General features: G+C 44.5%; 1 protein-coding gene and 1 non-coding gene across 4 annotated transcripts in view; both read right to left on the reverse strand.

Annotated features, from left to right (window-relative positions):
• Positions 1–13,668, reverse strand: part of SLC41A2 (solute carrier family 41 member 2) — a 124,502-nt gene extending 110,834 nt beyond the window's left edge. Inside the window, exon 1 of one of the 3 annotated variants that reach the window (XM_040344264.1) lies at positions 13,525–13,668. The gene's annotated coding sequence lies outside the window, so the exon portion shown is untranslated. Of the gene's footprint in view, positions 1–2,678; positions 2,839–13,524 lie in introns of those variants that run through there. The other 2 variants (XM_040344266.1, XM_040344265.1) reach the window with 2 other exon arrangements.
• Positions 1,668–1,798, reverse strand: LOC120934141. Its single transcript, XR_005748291.1, has one exon. It is a non-coding gene; the product is annotated as a small nucleolar RNA SNORA63 (small nucleolar RNA).
• Positions 13,669–15,033: the final 1,365 nt, after the last annotated feature.

Raw genomic sequence — 15,033 nt, forward strand, 5'->3', positions numbered from 1 at the left:
GTGTTCACTGCACACGAGCCCGGGGGGGGGGGGGGGGGGTGTTACTGTGCTCGGACACACACTGCACCCATTAATGCCTTAGGCCCCGTACACACGGTCGGACCAAACCGATGAGACTGGCCCGTCGGACCATTTATCGGTTCACCTCTGAAGTGGCCGTAAGGCCTGATATGTGTACACACCATCAGTCCAAAATCCGATCGGGTCAGAACGCGGTGACGTCAAACACACGACGTGCTGAATAAAACAAAAGTTCAATGCTTCCAAGCATGCGTCGACTTGATTCTGAGCATGCACAGGTTTTGAACCGATGCTTTTCTGTACTAACCATCGGTTTGGTCCGATGGGGCAGCGGTCCATCGGTTCGGTTTTGAAGCATGTTTAGAAATTTTGGACCGAAGGAAACCAGACCGATAGCCTATATACACGGTCGGTTTGGTCCGATGAAAATGAACTTAGATTTATTCTCATCGGACCAAACCGACCGTGTGTACGGGGCCTTAGGATGTCAAGATTGAGGGATCCCCTGAACATCTGACCAATGGCACAGGGAGCGGGGGGGGCCCAGTCCCAGCAGTAAGGAGCCCAGCCCGCAGGCAGATGGCTCAATGCAGAGTGCTAACCCTGCCGCCTGGAAGCAACGGGCACAGGGTGAGACAATCGGGCTGGGAAAAAGAGCGGCAGAAGAGCTGGACACCTGCCTGAAACCCTCTGCCTCCTGACCACTGTCATCTGGTGATCTCGCACCACCAGCTTATGAGAGCCTAACTGGGACTGCACGACCTGATGCTGGAGAGGTTCTCCTCTGTCCTGGAACACTGCCCCCCCTCCTTTCAAGCTGCCCCCCAGTTGGTCCCGAGACCAATGAGCTGCTGGGTTGACTAGCAGGGGCAGCCCCACCCACGTGTCTTGTGTTTTCACCCTGGTAGTGCAGAGGCTGCTCAGGGTGCTTATGTCTGCGCGACAATGCCAGGGACGGGTCCTTCTGCGCGACGAGGCCAGGGACGGGTCCTTCTGCGCGACGAGGCCAGGGACCCGGCGAGTTTGACGGGGAGGATGTCTGTCTGCACAAATTGCAATCTGCACAGGGTCACATGACCGCTCTGTCCATCACTCAGCCGCACACAACTCATTTTTCATGTGCATGGACTGGCTTCTGGAACCAGCACACACCTGGACAAATTGCACTTTTTAGGGGATCATACATACTCCACACCCTTCTGCACATACTACCCACTGCCATACACTCCACACTCCTCTCATACTACCCACTGCTGTACACTCCGCAGATGTAAGTCATCTCAGACTATTTAACCACACCCCCTTTAAGCTATGTGCAATATTTAGTGCAATTTAAACCACACGCCATTTTAATTATCCTCAAAGTCTAGAGCCCACTTTTGATCTTGAACACACGCACACTGATTTTATGGTATACCCCCGATGCAATCATAGCAAAACCTCTAGCCACCTCTGAACGCAGCAGATTATCTGCTGAATAAGGCCCAATCATGACAGAACTGCATTACTCTATATTTTCAGATCGGACGTGATTTCAGCGTTAAACAGTTCTTTATATTCTAATCCAACTTAATCAGCAATATTGATGAAATGTACACACACACACACACACAAGTTAGTATAACCCTCACATTATTTTATTTTACCTGTTTGAGACCAAGCGTCCCTGTCAGCTGTATTGGTTTCAGAACAGACAGGGATAGTAGGAAGCAATTTATTATTTGCAGGGGGAACGACAGAACAGCACTTCACAGCTATACTGTAACTTAACCTGCGTTACGTAACGCCTCACATTTCTGTAAATATATTATATCTTTTAATGTGACAACACTGAAGAAATTACACTTTGCTACAATGTAAAGTAGTGAGTGTAATTCAACACACAGTCATTAATGTCTAAACTGTTGGCAATAAAACTAGTTTAGGAGTACACCCCTAAGCGAAAATTTTCAAATTGGGCCCAATTAGCCATTTTCCCTCCCCGATGTCATATTGACTCGTTAGTATTACAAGGTCTCAGGTGTGAATGGGGAGCATGTTTGGTAAATTTGGTGTTATCGCTCTCACTGTCTCATACTGGTCACTGGGAGTTCATCCTCAAAACAAAAGGTCTCCAACATCCACCAGCTCTGTGATGTCGTCATGGAGGAGTGGAAGAGGACTCCAGTGGCAACCTGTGAAGCTCTGGTGAACTCCATGCCCAAGAGGGATAAAGGCAGTGCTGGAAAATAATGGTGGCTACACAAAATATTGACACTTGGACATTTTCACTTAGGGGTGTACTCACTTTTGCTGCCAACAGTTTAGACATTAATGGCTGTGTGTTAAATTATTTGAGGGAACAGCAAATTTACACTGTTATACAAGTCGTACACTTACTACTACTACTACTTTACATTGTAGCAAAGTGTCATTTCTTTAGTGTTGTCACATGAAAAGATATAATAATATATTTACAAAAATGTGAGGGGTGTACTCACTTTTGTGAGATACTGTACATACATATCTGCTCTTGTTACGGAATAATTAAAGTAAATGGAAAATTAACATTAAAACTATCCTACAACTCGCCCAGCTCATATATACACATACTGTAAAGCATTCTACAGTTTACAACAGTTATTCAATGCAGGTTACAACCCGTTTTTTATTCTTACCTACATATTAGTCCTCAGCTTCTCATACTCAATCACAGCTGGTTCAACGAACTGCCAAGTATGCCAACTCGTAGCACAGTCATTTCCAATTGACGGCACAGAATGGCTCAGACCCAGCTTTTACACTTGTGGCTAAAAACCCTAAAGGCTGCAATTACATTAGTGCTGAGCTGGAGCCATTTGCCTAGTAATGTGATCATACAGTTCTTGAATGACTTGTTAGTCAGGTTCAACTATGCTGGTCATTTCAGATACAGATACATTCCAAAAACAAAATCATCAAAGCTACTAACATGATGTTCAATATGCAGAACAGGGGTCTCCAAACTATGACCTTTAGCCTAGGTTCACACTGCTGCGAATTCAAAATCGCGGTAAAATGCGTGATTTTACCACGATTTTGCCGCGATTTCGGCCGCAATTTAATGTAAATCGCGGCCCGAAATCGCAAAAAGTAGTACAGGAACTACTTTTTGAAATCGCAGATGCGGCGTCGCACTGATTAGGACAGTGCCATTGCCGACAATTGCCGCCGATTTGAGATGCGATTTGACATGTCAAATCGCATCTCAAATCGTTCCAAATCGTACCCAGTGTGAACCAGGGCTTAGTTGTTCAGGAACTACAACTCCCATCATGCCTAGTCATGTCTGAATGTCAGAGTTTTACAATGCCTCGTGGGACATGTAGTTCTGCAACAGCTGGAGGGCTGTAGTTTGGAGATTCCTGATCTAGAACAGTGTAAAGGGGCCTATTCACACATCCGCTCCCAGGAACCTTTTAATGCACATTACATAACAGACTCCTCAATGGATTTGATAATTTTTACACTCAAAACGAAAGATGGCCCAATTTACACTCTGTGGATGGGGGAATCCTCCCTGTGTTATTGTTTTTCCAACAGCGGCGAGGTTCCCCTGCTATCAGAATACACAAATCAGCGCTGCAGCCTCCAGTACCGATTGAGCGAGAAAATACCGACAGGACGGTTGAACAGAAGTTGATCACCTAAAGTGGCCACACATGGATCGTAATTCCGTCAGTCAATCCACACATATCATCTGAATTGTCCACATGCAAGTTATGTACACACACACACAAAGCTTTTTCGCGTTTAAGATTTTTGAATATGCAGCTTTCATTAAATCAATAATATGGTGTGATCCTGCTATGAGGGATACGTGGAGGAATTTTGTATTTGGGTGACAATGCTCTGTTCCAGTCTCTCAATTGTTCTCACCAGGTCACCTGCTCTGCCAATGGAAACTACAAGATGCTGTGCTTGCACACAAGAATGTTCCATTGTTGGAATATAGTGCAACCTCTCACACCTAAATCTGTGCCCTCACAAAAGTACACAACCTACACATACAGGTGTGCTCATAAGTTTACATATCCTGGCAGAATTCATGATTTCTTGCCCATTGTTCAAAGAATATGAATAACACAAAAACGTACTCACGGTTAGTGTTTGGCTGAAGCCATTTAGAAACTATTTAAATTACCCAGATCAAAAAGTTTACATACCCCAGTTCATAAAACCATGTATTGCCCCCTTTAACATTGACAGCTTAAAGTCCTGTAAATTCTTGGGCTGTCTTGCATGAACTGCACGTATGAGATCTCCCCAGAGTGGCTCAATGATATTGAGGTCAGGAGACTGAGATGACCACTCCAGAACCTTCACTTTATTCTGCTGTAGCCAATGACAGGTCGACTTGGCCTTGTGCATTGAATCATTGTCATGTTGGAATGTCCAAGTACTTCCAATGCGCAGCTTCCTGGCTGATGAATGCAAATGTTCCTCCAGTATTTTTTGATAACATACTGCATTCATCTTGCCATCAATCTTGACCAAATTTCTTGTGCCTTTGTAGCTCACACATCCCCAAAACATCAGCGAGCCACCTCCAGGTTTCACAGTAGGAATGGTGTACCTTTCATCATAGGCCTTGTTGACTCCTCTCCAAATGAAGCATTTATGGTTGTGGCCAAAAAGCTAAATTTTCATCACTCCAAATGACTTTGTGCCAGAAGATTTGAGGCTTGTTTCTGTGCTGTTTGGCATATTGTAAGCGGGATACTTTGTGGCATTTGCATAGTAATGGCTTTCTTCTGGTGACTCGACCATGCAGGTGCTTCCTTATTGTGCATCTTGAAACAGCCACACCACGTTTTCAGCGAGTCCTGTACTTCACCTGAAGTTATTTGTGGGGTTTTCTTTGCATCCCAAACAATTTTCCTGGCAGTTGTGGCTGAAATTTTAGTTGGTCTACCTAACCATGGTTTGGTTTCAACAGAACCTCTCATTTTACACTTCTTGATTAGAGTTTGAACACTGCCGATTGGCATTCAATTCCTTGGACATCTTTTTATATAACTTTCCTGGTTTATACAGTTCAACTACCTTTTCCCACAGATCCTTTGACAATTATTTTGCTTTCCCCATGACTCAGAATCCAGAAACGTTAGTGCAGCACTGGATGAAAGATGCAAGGGCCTGTCAGGACACCAGAAACTCATTGACCTTTTATACACACACTAAATTACAAGCAAACATATTACAGATGAGGATGGTTACCTTTAATAGCCATTCAAACCCCTTTGTGTCAACTTGTGTGCAGGTTATCAGGCCAAAATCACCAGGGTATGTAAACTTTTGATCAGGGTCATTTGGGTAGTTTCTGTTGTCATTATGATTTAAAAAGAGTAAAACACAGTTGATTCATAATAAGGCTCCATGCACACCGGAAGCAAAAAAAAAAAAAAACACACACACGCCAAAATGGGTTTGCAGGGAGCCTTTCAATGGCTGCGCTGCTATCAATCCGTCCAACCTAGCCAATCAACGGCCAGGCTGGGAACCAAACGGGGTGATGGGAACGCACGCAGGACTTTCACCCCTTTAACACTGACCGCCCGCTCCTCCTCCACACTCTGTTGTGTGTGTGTGTGAGTGGGAGTGTGAGAAAGAGTCAAATTAGAGCACTGATGTCGGGGGTGGGCTATCAAACACCAGCCAATGGAATGATTCTGGGCGGGCTGCTACGTGTACGTGACCCCGCCTCCTTTCTTAAACAGCCCAATAACACCCCCATCACAACTGAATCACTCTGCATTCAGTTACATGTCAGTTTCACACACAGTGCCAGTGCCAACCATTGCACTCTGTACTGAGGACATGGAGCAAGCAGGGGGAGTGGAGTAGGAAAGTTTATGAGATGAAGAGAATAAAAAAGTTATTGGCCTATAATAGGCATCATGTCGGCCGCCCCGATTTCTAAATAAATCGTCATTGGCCAGAGAAAAACCCATATCAGTCGAACTCTAGTATCCACTTCTCCACCGTACACTTCTCCGACAGGCCCAATACTGTCTATTTTCACAGAAACGATTGAAATCTCTCTTAAGCTCCTGTTCACAGTGGAACATTCCGTCATGCGATTTGACAGATCAAAATCACATGACAAGTTGCCGGCACTCACACTGTTCAAATCAGTGCAACGCAGACTTGGCAGTGCCACACTGATTTGAAAGAGTAGTTCCTACACTACTTTTGGCTATTTCGGGTGCGACTTGCATAGACAACCATGTCAAAGTCGCACTGACATGCGGCTTTGAAACTGTGGGATTTCAGATGAAGTCGCATGATTTCAAAGCTGCAGTCAATGTGAATGAAGCCTTATTGCATCTTGTTATTAGTGCATATGTTTTGCTAAACAACTTTATGTACCCGTTATTTGAGTATAGTATCTAGATACAGTATAAATACAACGTTTGCTATGATTTACACAGTGTTTATACGTACAGTATAAGCACTGTGTAAATCATAGCAGACGTATTTAAAGCTCATAAGAAATAATAGGTGTCAAGTTTATGTGCCATATTTTTTAAATCTTAGACTGTCCTTATTGAAGTTTAGTTGATATTCTAGCCTAAAGCTATGCATTAAATCTCTCGCCCCCAGTCAGTTTGTGGCCGTTTAGCATAACCACAAAGTAGGGGTTTTGTTACTGATCCTACCAAGCAAGCACTTTTTTTTTTTAGGATTTCACAACCCTCTGCAATAACAATCTAATTTACAAGAGAAACACTACAGATATTTATAGGCTCAAGTATTTTCAAGCAACATCATTACATGCTTATAAAGGGCTCATGCACACAGAGCTCAAAAATGCTTTTTTTTTACATTTCTGACTTTTCCCAGTCTGTAAAAGCACATCCATGTTAGCCTATGTGTCCATGCACACATTAGTGTTTACAAGCTGGGGGAAGAGAATAAAAAAACAAAAAAAAAAAAACAAAAAAAAAAAAAAAAAAAAAAAAAAAAAAAAAACAAACACACACCTAAATGCTAGATGTGTTTAGTGCTTGAGTGTTTGTTTATTCATTCCAATGGCCAAAATAGTCTGGTCAATGGAATCCATAAATGCTCAAATGCTTGACACACCTCAGTTATGTGCAATACACGGATTTACGTTCATTTTTTAGGCAGGTTTTTCCTGCCAGGAGAAAAATCCATGCAGAGGTGAGTAATAAACAACTTTAAGCAGAAAAAAAAGTAGAGGCCTCAGCACAACTTGTCTCTAAAAATGGAACAGGAAAGAGAACTAAACAAGATAGGACAACAAACACACAGGTGTTGGAAAAGAAGAGGGCATCTCTGTGGGTAGGTGTAGGCAGAGAAAACCTCTGAAAGGATCAAAAGTAAAAGATCCAACAAAATCAGGTTAAAATTTCAGGAATTCACAGCCGGATGAACCAGCTGAACTATGTGAGCAATACGTACGCTGGTTTACTCATGAATGAGAAGTAAGCGGCCTATTGAATAACTGTGCCAGAGCCAAGGACTGGCCCCCAAGAGTAACCAATGGTCCAAAGGTTTATCCAGTCTGGACTGGAGGATAAAAAAAAAAAAAAAAAAGAAGCCAGCAGGCAGGACCATCAAGTTTAGGCCTCGGTCAGGGAAGAATGGGGACAGGGGTAGAGGCTTCTCCCAACCAAATCGCTTTGAAGCCTCCGGGCAACCAGACCCTGTTCTGGGAACACAGAAAACCAAAAACTGGTTTTCTGAACTCCGAACACTATTCTGGAGCCCCTCACATATGTGAGACCCCTGTGTAGCAGGGTGAAAGATCAGTCCAAGGGGCAGGCAAAAACATGGTCAACAAGCCGAGGTCAGTGCAGGTAAAAGGCAGAAATAGACGGTAGGCAGAGGCATAGTCGAGAAGCAGTCCAGGGTCAGTTTACGTGAAAGGCAGAAACATGGCGCATAAACAATGCAGACGGCAGGCAGAGGCATAGTCGATAAACAGTCCAGGGTCAGTTGAGTTGAGGCATTAGGTTGGTTGGTTGAGGCAGCAGGGAAATAATCAGCACAGAAATTGAAACTGGGGAAATAGCAGTCTATTAGAAATTTGGGCGATTAGTCTTCGAGAGTGTGATATCGCCTGAAGCGTTGTCCGTTACATAGGCCAGGTTGGTCAGGACAATACAAACTGGTGTCTTTCCCAATTCCACTTTTCCTGCACACCCGACATTTTTTTTGGGCGTCTTCTTCCGGTTGCTGATGGTGGAATATTTTCAGAAAAATGGCGCTCATGCAGTCTGCCGACACAATCGGAGCGAATGCTTTCTGGGGGGAGAGACTTGCTGATAGATCAGGGCAGTGACAATTTTTTCAATAAATCTGATAAAGTGAATAAAAAATTGTGATCAGCGCTTACATAAAACAAAATAAAACCAAATCGTATATAATAATCACATATAACAGTGCAAACCTGTCATGGAATGAATGCTGTGTTTAAATGGTTGGCTGCAGCAGCTGGTCACCCTAGGGTGATAAACCAATTAACTGTCAGACCAAATACACCAGGCAGTGATCTCTAACCAAAAGAAAACACAGTGAATAAATAATAGGAAAAAGAAGGGAATAATCAGTATAAATAAGTGGCTTCAAAGTCACTGAGCTAGTGTGGTAACACTCATAAGTGAAGATGGGAGATGAGTCTTCTACATCTGGTGTATGCATCCAACAGCAATCTCACAATGCCCTTACCTTCAATGAGTAGTAAAATAGCATGAAGGGCAGATGCTGTCTTCTCCTGTGGATTTGCCGTCACCAGTCCCCTGTTCCTCCAGAGCTCCACTGTATCCTAATCAGACGGAAGGTCCTCGAGTGCGGTGTCCTCCGGTCCGTCCGTATGTGTGACAGAGGTAGAGCCCGGTGTGGAGGGAGATGTATAAAAAAATGGTGAAGCACGTCCAGGTGAAGGGTAAAACTTTTTATTCTCAATGGTACCGCTACAGTGCGGTTTTAAATTCGCCGCCCAGCACAGAGCTCGGCTTCAGACTAGCCTGCTACAGTCTGCTGGCCTCCGGTTGGTTGCCTGTGTCACGTGGTTCCTTCTCCTACGTCGTTGCGTCACCGTCTCGTGACTTCATCAGGGATCTGGATCAGGATCCCTGATGAAGTCACGAGACGGTGACGCAACGACGTAGGAGAAGGAACCACGTGACACAGGCAACCAACCGGAGGCCAGCAGACTGTAGCAGGCTAGTCTGAAGCCGAGCTCTGTGCTGGGCGGCGAATTTAAAACCGCACTGTAGCGGTACCATTGAGAATAAAAAGTTTTACCCTTCACCTGGACGTGCTTCACCATTTTTTATACATCTCCCTCCACACCGGGCTCTACCTCTGTCACACATACGGACGGACCGGAGGACACCGCACTCGAGGACCTTCCGTCTGATTAGGATACAGTGGAGCTCTGGAGGAACAGGGGACTGGTGACGGCAAATCCACAGGAGAAGACAGCATCTGCCCTTCATGCTATTTTACTACTCATTGAAGGTAAGGGCATTGTGAGATTGCTGTTGGATGCATACACCAGATGTAGAAGACTCATCTCCCATCTTCACTTATGAGTGTTACCACACTAGCTCAGTGACTTTGAAGCCACTTATTTATACTGATTATTCCCTTCTTTTTCCTATTATTTATTCACTGTGTTTTCTTTTGGTTAGAGATCACTGCCTGGTGTATTTGGTCTGACAGTTAATTGGTTTATCACCCTAGGGTGACCAGCTGCTGCAGCCAACCATTTAAACACAGCATTCATTCCATGACAGGTTTGCACTGTTATATGTGATTATTATATACGATTTGGTTTTATTTTGTTTTATGTAAGCGCTGATCACAATTTTTTATTCACTTTATTTCACGGATTGGTGCACCCTTAGATTCAGCAGCTGCATATATATTTTATACACAAATTCTTTTTCACGTTCCAACACTCGCAATAGTCTTTTTCACCGAATAAATCTGATAAAAGGGATAGGCATTTCTGTTGTTTTTTTGGTAAGTGACATATGCATTATAAAGGTCCATATGGACAAAGAATATTGCAACTTTTTTGTACCAAAAGAGGGACTTGCGTGTTGAGAGATAGGGCTGCAGCATTTGATCATTTAAATCCACCCCCCATGAACTTATTGTATTCGTTGATAGAGCAAGGCGTCTCCTGTGAAGTTCCACTGAGGCGTCATGGATGGTGGACATGACGTAAACGTCTTTCTTATCCCTCCATTTGACGGCCAAAACGTCTCCGTTCCTCAGGCTTGCCGATTCCCCCCTTAGCCGGAGGAGCTTTCGCAGAGCTTGTTTAGCTCCAAGCCGTACCTCGCTCTCTTACTGGGAATATACTGTTTGATTCCAGGCCGGCCTGTGAAATGGGCCAGGAATTCGTCCACAGAGATGTTCTGTTCCGGGATGTAAAGTTTGGCAAACTTCTTAATAAAATCTATTAGGGGGCACATTTTATACAATCTATCAAAGTCCATATGATTTCAGGGGGGGGGTGGACTGAGTTGTCGCTGAAATGCAAAAACCGCATGATCACGTCATAGCAGGACCTGGGCATCGTAGCGGAATAAATTGGCATATGGTGGATGGGCTTTTTAGACCAGTATGAATGTAATTCATTTTTTTTTTGTAAGCTCCATGTTTAGCGTAAGGCCTAAAAACAATCTAAGCTCCTGAATTGTTAGGGGTCTCCATACAAAAGGGGGTGAGTTGGGGTTGGTTTGTATGTACTGACGTGCAAAAACATTTGTTTGGTCTAAGATGCTGTGAAGTAACTCATCAGTGAAAAATAAGTTAAAGTAATCGATTTCAAAGAAACCTTCGGTGTTGGCCTGCACACCTGGCTGTGCTGTGAAAGGGGGGGGGGGGTTATGGCTGACCCTGTGCTAGAAGGCAGCCACAATGGGTTGACCAAGGCATCCAGAAGATGGGTTTGGACCACAAGACTTCATCAAGATGAAAGGACGTCCATCAAGAGAGATCTGTAGGCTGTAAAACTAAATCACGGATCTGTAACAAGTATGCATATCAGAAAGTCAAGGAAAAGTATGGCGTTTTTGTCGGTGTACTTGTTTCAGCAAAATGACCTCACCGGAAAAGTATTATATATATATATATATATATATATATATCAATTATATATAATTTTATAGTAGTAAAGCACGTAGTAAAGCACGTGTCTCACTGCGTACCACTGCAAGGCACAGGTATTTATAGAGCCTTTGTGACCTACAAGACAGAGCAGATATTTTATTTCTGAAACCTTTTAGGACCGATTCACACCGGGAATCATACATAAATGTGCTGTGCATTCCTGTGCGATACATGCATTGCTGTGCGGTGCGATTTCCGTCCATTCATTTTGTATGGGCTGAAATCGCACTGCACTACTTTTGGAAACTTGCTGCAACCACATTGTATGGTACCATGTGATCCAGAGTGGAAAAATGCACTGCAGCCTGCATTTGGATGTCATCAACCTAATACAGACACCCCCTGCAGATTGCAACTGCGGTGCAGAAAACGTGCAAGCAAGGTGGGTTTCCTGCGCCACGTTCTGGTGTGAAATGGCGTTTAAAAAGAGTATGATCCAACCAAGTGTATTCCCCTTGTGTTTGCAATTATTCATAGGTCAATGTAATAAAGATGGAACAAGTCACACGATCTTGTATAAACCCTCCATGTTTTTATAAACACATCCTGGTGTTGTGTGCAAGATGTCAAGTTCACAAACACGGAAGAAACAATTCACTTTGCAAAGGGAGTGTTTGAGTGAAGAGAATGAGGTGACGTTGTGTTCAATCATCCAGTCCTGAGCACATTATTTTAGTAAACACTGACTTTACCAAGTTAGACTATGTTTACATTATACTGCATTATTGCACAGTGCGAGCTCCGGCGTAATAATTCAACCACGACGTGTCCATTTGAGACATATGTTGTTTTATATCGCTCATTAGAGGCGGGCAGATGACGAACTGATCTCCAACCCAGCCAATCAGAGAAAGCTTTACATTCAGAGAATAATGAAAGGCTGAATGCCACTCGGCCTAACTTGAAGTTCCAATCCCACGGCAGGTACAAGCGAGGTATACTGTATGTAGCCAAGAATAAAAACACAATTTATACAGCACTGCAACTTTTAGTAAAGGACATTGTTTAGTTTTGCTACAAACCAATGTAACCTTCACTAAAAGCTGGAGGTCAGATTTATTCCCTGGTCCTAAAAGGGCGACACACACCTCTTTTGGTACCGAACATACTTCATTTCTCTCACCTCGTTTCGTCTTTCTCTTTCTTTCACTGCGACACAGGATCTCCATCTCGCAATCTCTTATGCCGCGTACACACGATCATTTTTAATGTCATGGGAAAAAACAACGTTTTTCTCCACGTGATTCTTGTCAAGCCTGCCTTGTCTACACACGATCATGAAAACAAATGCTCGAGCAAAGGCGCGGTGACGTACAACACGTGTGACGGCACTATAAAGGGGAAGTTCCATTCAGATGGCGCCACCCTTGGGGCTGCTTTTGCTGATTTTGTGTTATTAAAAGTTTGGTGAGAGACAATTCGCGCTTTTCAATCTTCGTGCTTTTCAGTCTGTGACGAATGTGCTATCTCCATTACAAACGCTAGTTTTACAAGAACGAGTGCTCCCGTCTCATAACTTGCTTCTGAGCATGCACGTTTTTTCCCCATCATTAAAGCCTACAGACGACCATTTTTCACAACGTGAAAAATGCTCTGGAGCCTACACACAATCGTTTTTAATGACCAATTTAAAAAATTGCATTTTTTACATCATGAAAAACGGTTGTGTGTACGCGGCATTACTTTTCTCCCATTTCTCTTTTACATCTTCTCTAAAATCTCTGTTTTCTCTCTCGTTCCCTCGCAAAGCATCTCTCCCCCCCCAAATTCTCTCTCTCTCAATAATTCCCCAGCCTTAATAAAGAGCCCAGTCACTACAGCTATTGAGGAGAGGAAACCCCCATAGAGGTGTCTGTCCCGCAGCAGCATAAAGTTGTGATGGTTATGATGGCTGAAATCTTCACCAAAAAGTCACTGTGACAGTAGATATAGAGCACAGGTCTCAAACTGGTGGCCCTCTAGCTGTTGGAGGGCCGCCAGTTTAAGACCTCTGATATAGAGGCTTCCATCTGATCTCCCCCAGCAGGTAAGGAATACTGATTCCACTCTCCTAGTACACACTCACCTGTATGGATGGAGCCTGCCCCCCAACACTGGTAGTCACCTCTATGACTACACGAGCCCCAGCATCACAGGCTCTATGGACACCACTAGCAGACATACAGGCCTCATATGATAAGACAACACAAGTGTGCTCATCAGTCACCTCTGTACAGGCGGCTGGCCCATTACTCATAACGGAACCAGGTGACACCAGCAATAACACACACAGTATGAGGGACTACAGTGCTCTATGTAGAGGGTTATTCCCCGGTACACCGCCATTACCTGTCTGCTGTACCTTCCTGTCCTGGCTCCATGGTACCGTTAGTACTCCGGGTCATACCGCTGCCCCCGGGTTCCAATCTGTATAGTTCGGAGCTGCGCAGGCGCACGGTCGGGGGTGGGCGTGGCTCCACGCTGACAGGGACGTGAGATCACGAGATAGCTTCTTACGCGCCGGAGACACAGGCGTGAGGGCGGGGCTTCTGTATCCAGGTGACGGCTGTTCCACGTCTAACGAATGAGAGTCGGCGCAGCCCAGAGGATGCTGACGTCACGTGTAGATAGCTGTCAGATGTTGTGTTTACACAGTGTGGGATTCTTGTGACGGAGATACGAAAAGTGAAATGAGTGACACGTCAACACTTCACTCAGGCTTCTAGGCCAAACCTACACTTCACATAAGATATGCCGTGACTGGCGATAATATGGCTTTGTGGGACCTTAGTTTATCCTGAGAGTCCTGATTACTGATCCATGTTCCCATCACACACAATCCTGGACTAAGCTCTAAGCAAATGTGTGCTGCAGCAAGCGCTAGCTGGAAACCAGAACATGATGTAGTGTAACTATTTGCCAGCACTATGCATCTTCAAGTAAGTCCAAACAATCTTTTTTATTGAAGCGCGATCACATCACCAGCCAAAAGAGCGCAACTTTCCCGGACCTCTTTATGGCTGAAGAAGGGGCCCAGCACGGCTACGAAACGTTGCGCTCTTTTGGCTTGTGACGTGATCGTGCTTCAATAGGATCGTTTGGACTTACTTAAAGCGGGGGTTCACCCTATAAAAAATTTCTAACACTACATCCAGCCCAGTTCTGCAAATAAAATGACACTTTTTTTTCGCCGTAGATAGCGTTTATCCTTAGAATTCACTGCGGCTTCCGGGTAGGGAATCCCGCGGGAGTGGGCATTCCTATTGACATGCCAATTGATTGACATGCTAAACGACGGCGCACACAGCGCGTCACGACTTCCCGAAGGAAGCTCGGGTCGGCTCGGCTCTATTCGGCGCCTGCGCACCGGCGCCGAATAGAGCCGACCCGAGCTTCTTTCGGGAAGTCGTGACGCGCTATATGTGCCCTCGTTTAGCATGTCAATAGGAACGCCCACTCCCGCGGGATTCCCTACCCGGAAGCCGCGGTGAATTGTAAGGTGAACCCCCGCTTTAATGATCTGTGGTGTGCTGCCAAATATTTACACTGATTACTCATGTAGCACTACCCCCATAGGAGTTGCTGATGTCTGGGTTCCCCATTGCTGTACAGCCAGTCACACAGCATCATAACTCCCAACTTTTTGAGATGGGAATGAGGGACACCTATCAGCAAAAGTATACAGACCCCTTGCCTCGCCCCCTTAAAGGATAATTGTACAAAAAAAACAAGATTGGTTAAACTCACAAGTGCTTTTTTTACCACTACTATTCCTTTAAATTGGCTCTTAGAATTTACAAATGCAGCAATTTATAAATCAGATGGAAGGTTTAGCACTGGGAAACACTTTTTGATAGA

This window comes from Rana temporaria, chromosome 3 (genome assembly GCF_905171775.1).
Source record: "Rana temporaria chromosome 3, aRanTem1.1, whole genome shotgun sequence".
Classification (NCBI taxonomy): Eukaryota; Metazoa; Chordata; class Amphibia; order Anura; family Ranidae; genus Rana; species Rana temporaria.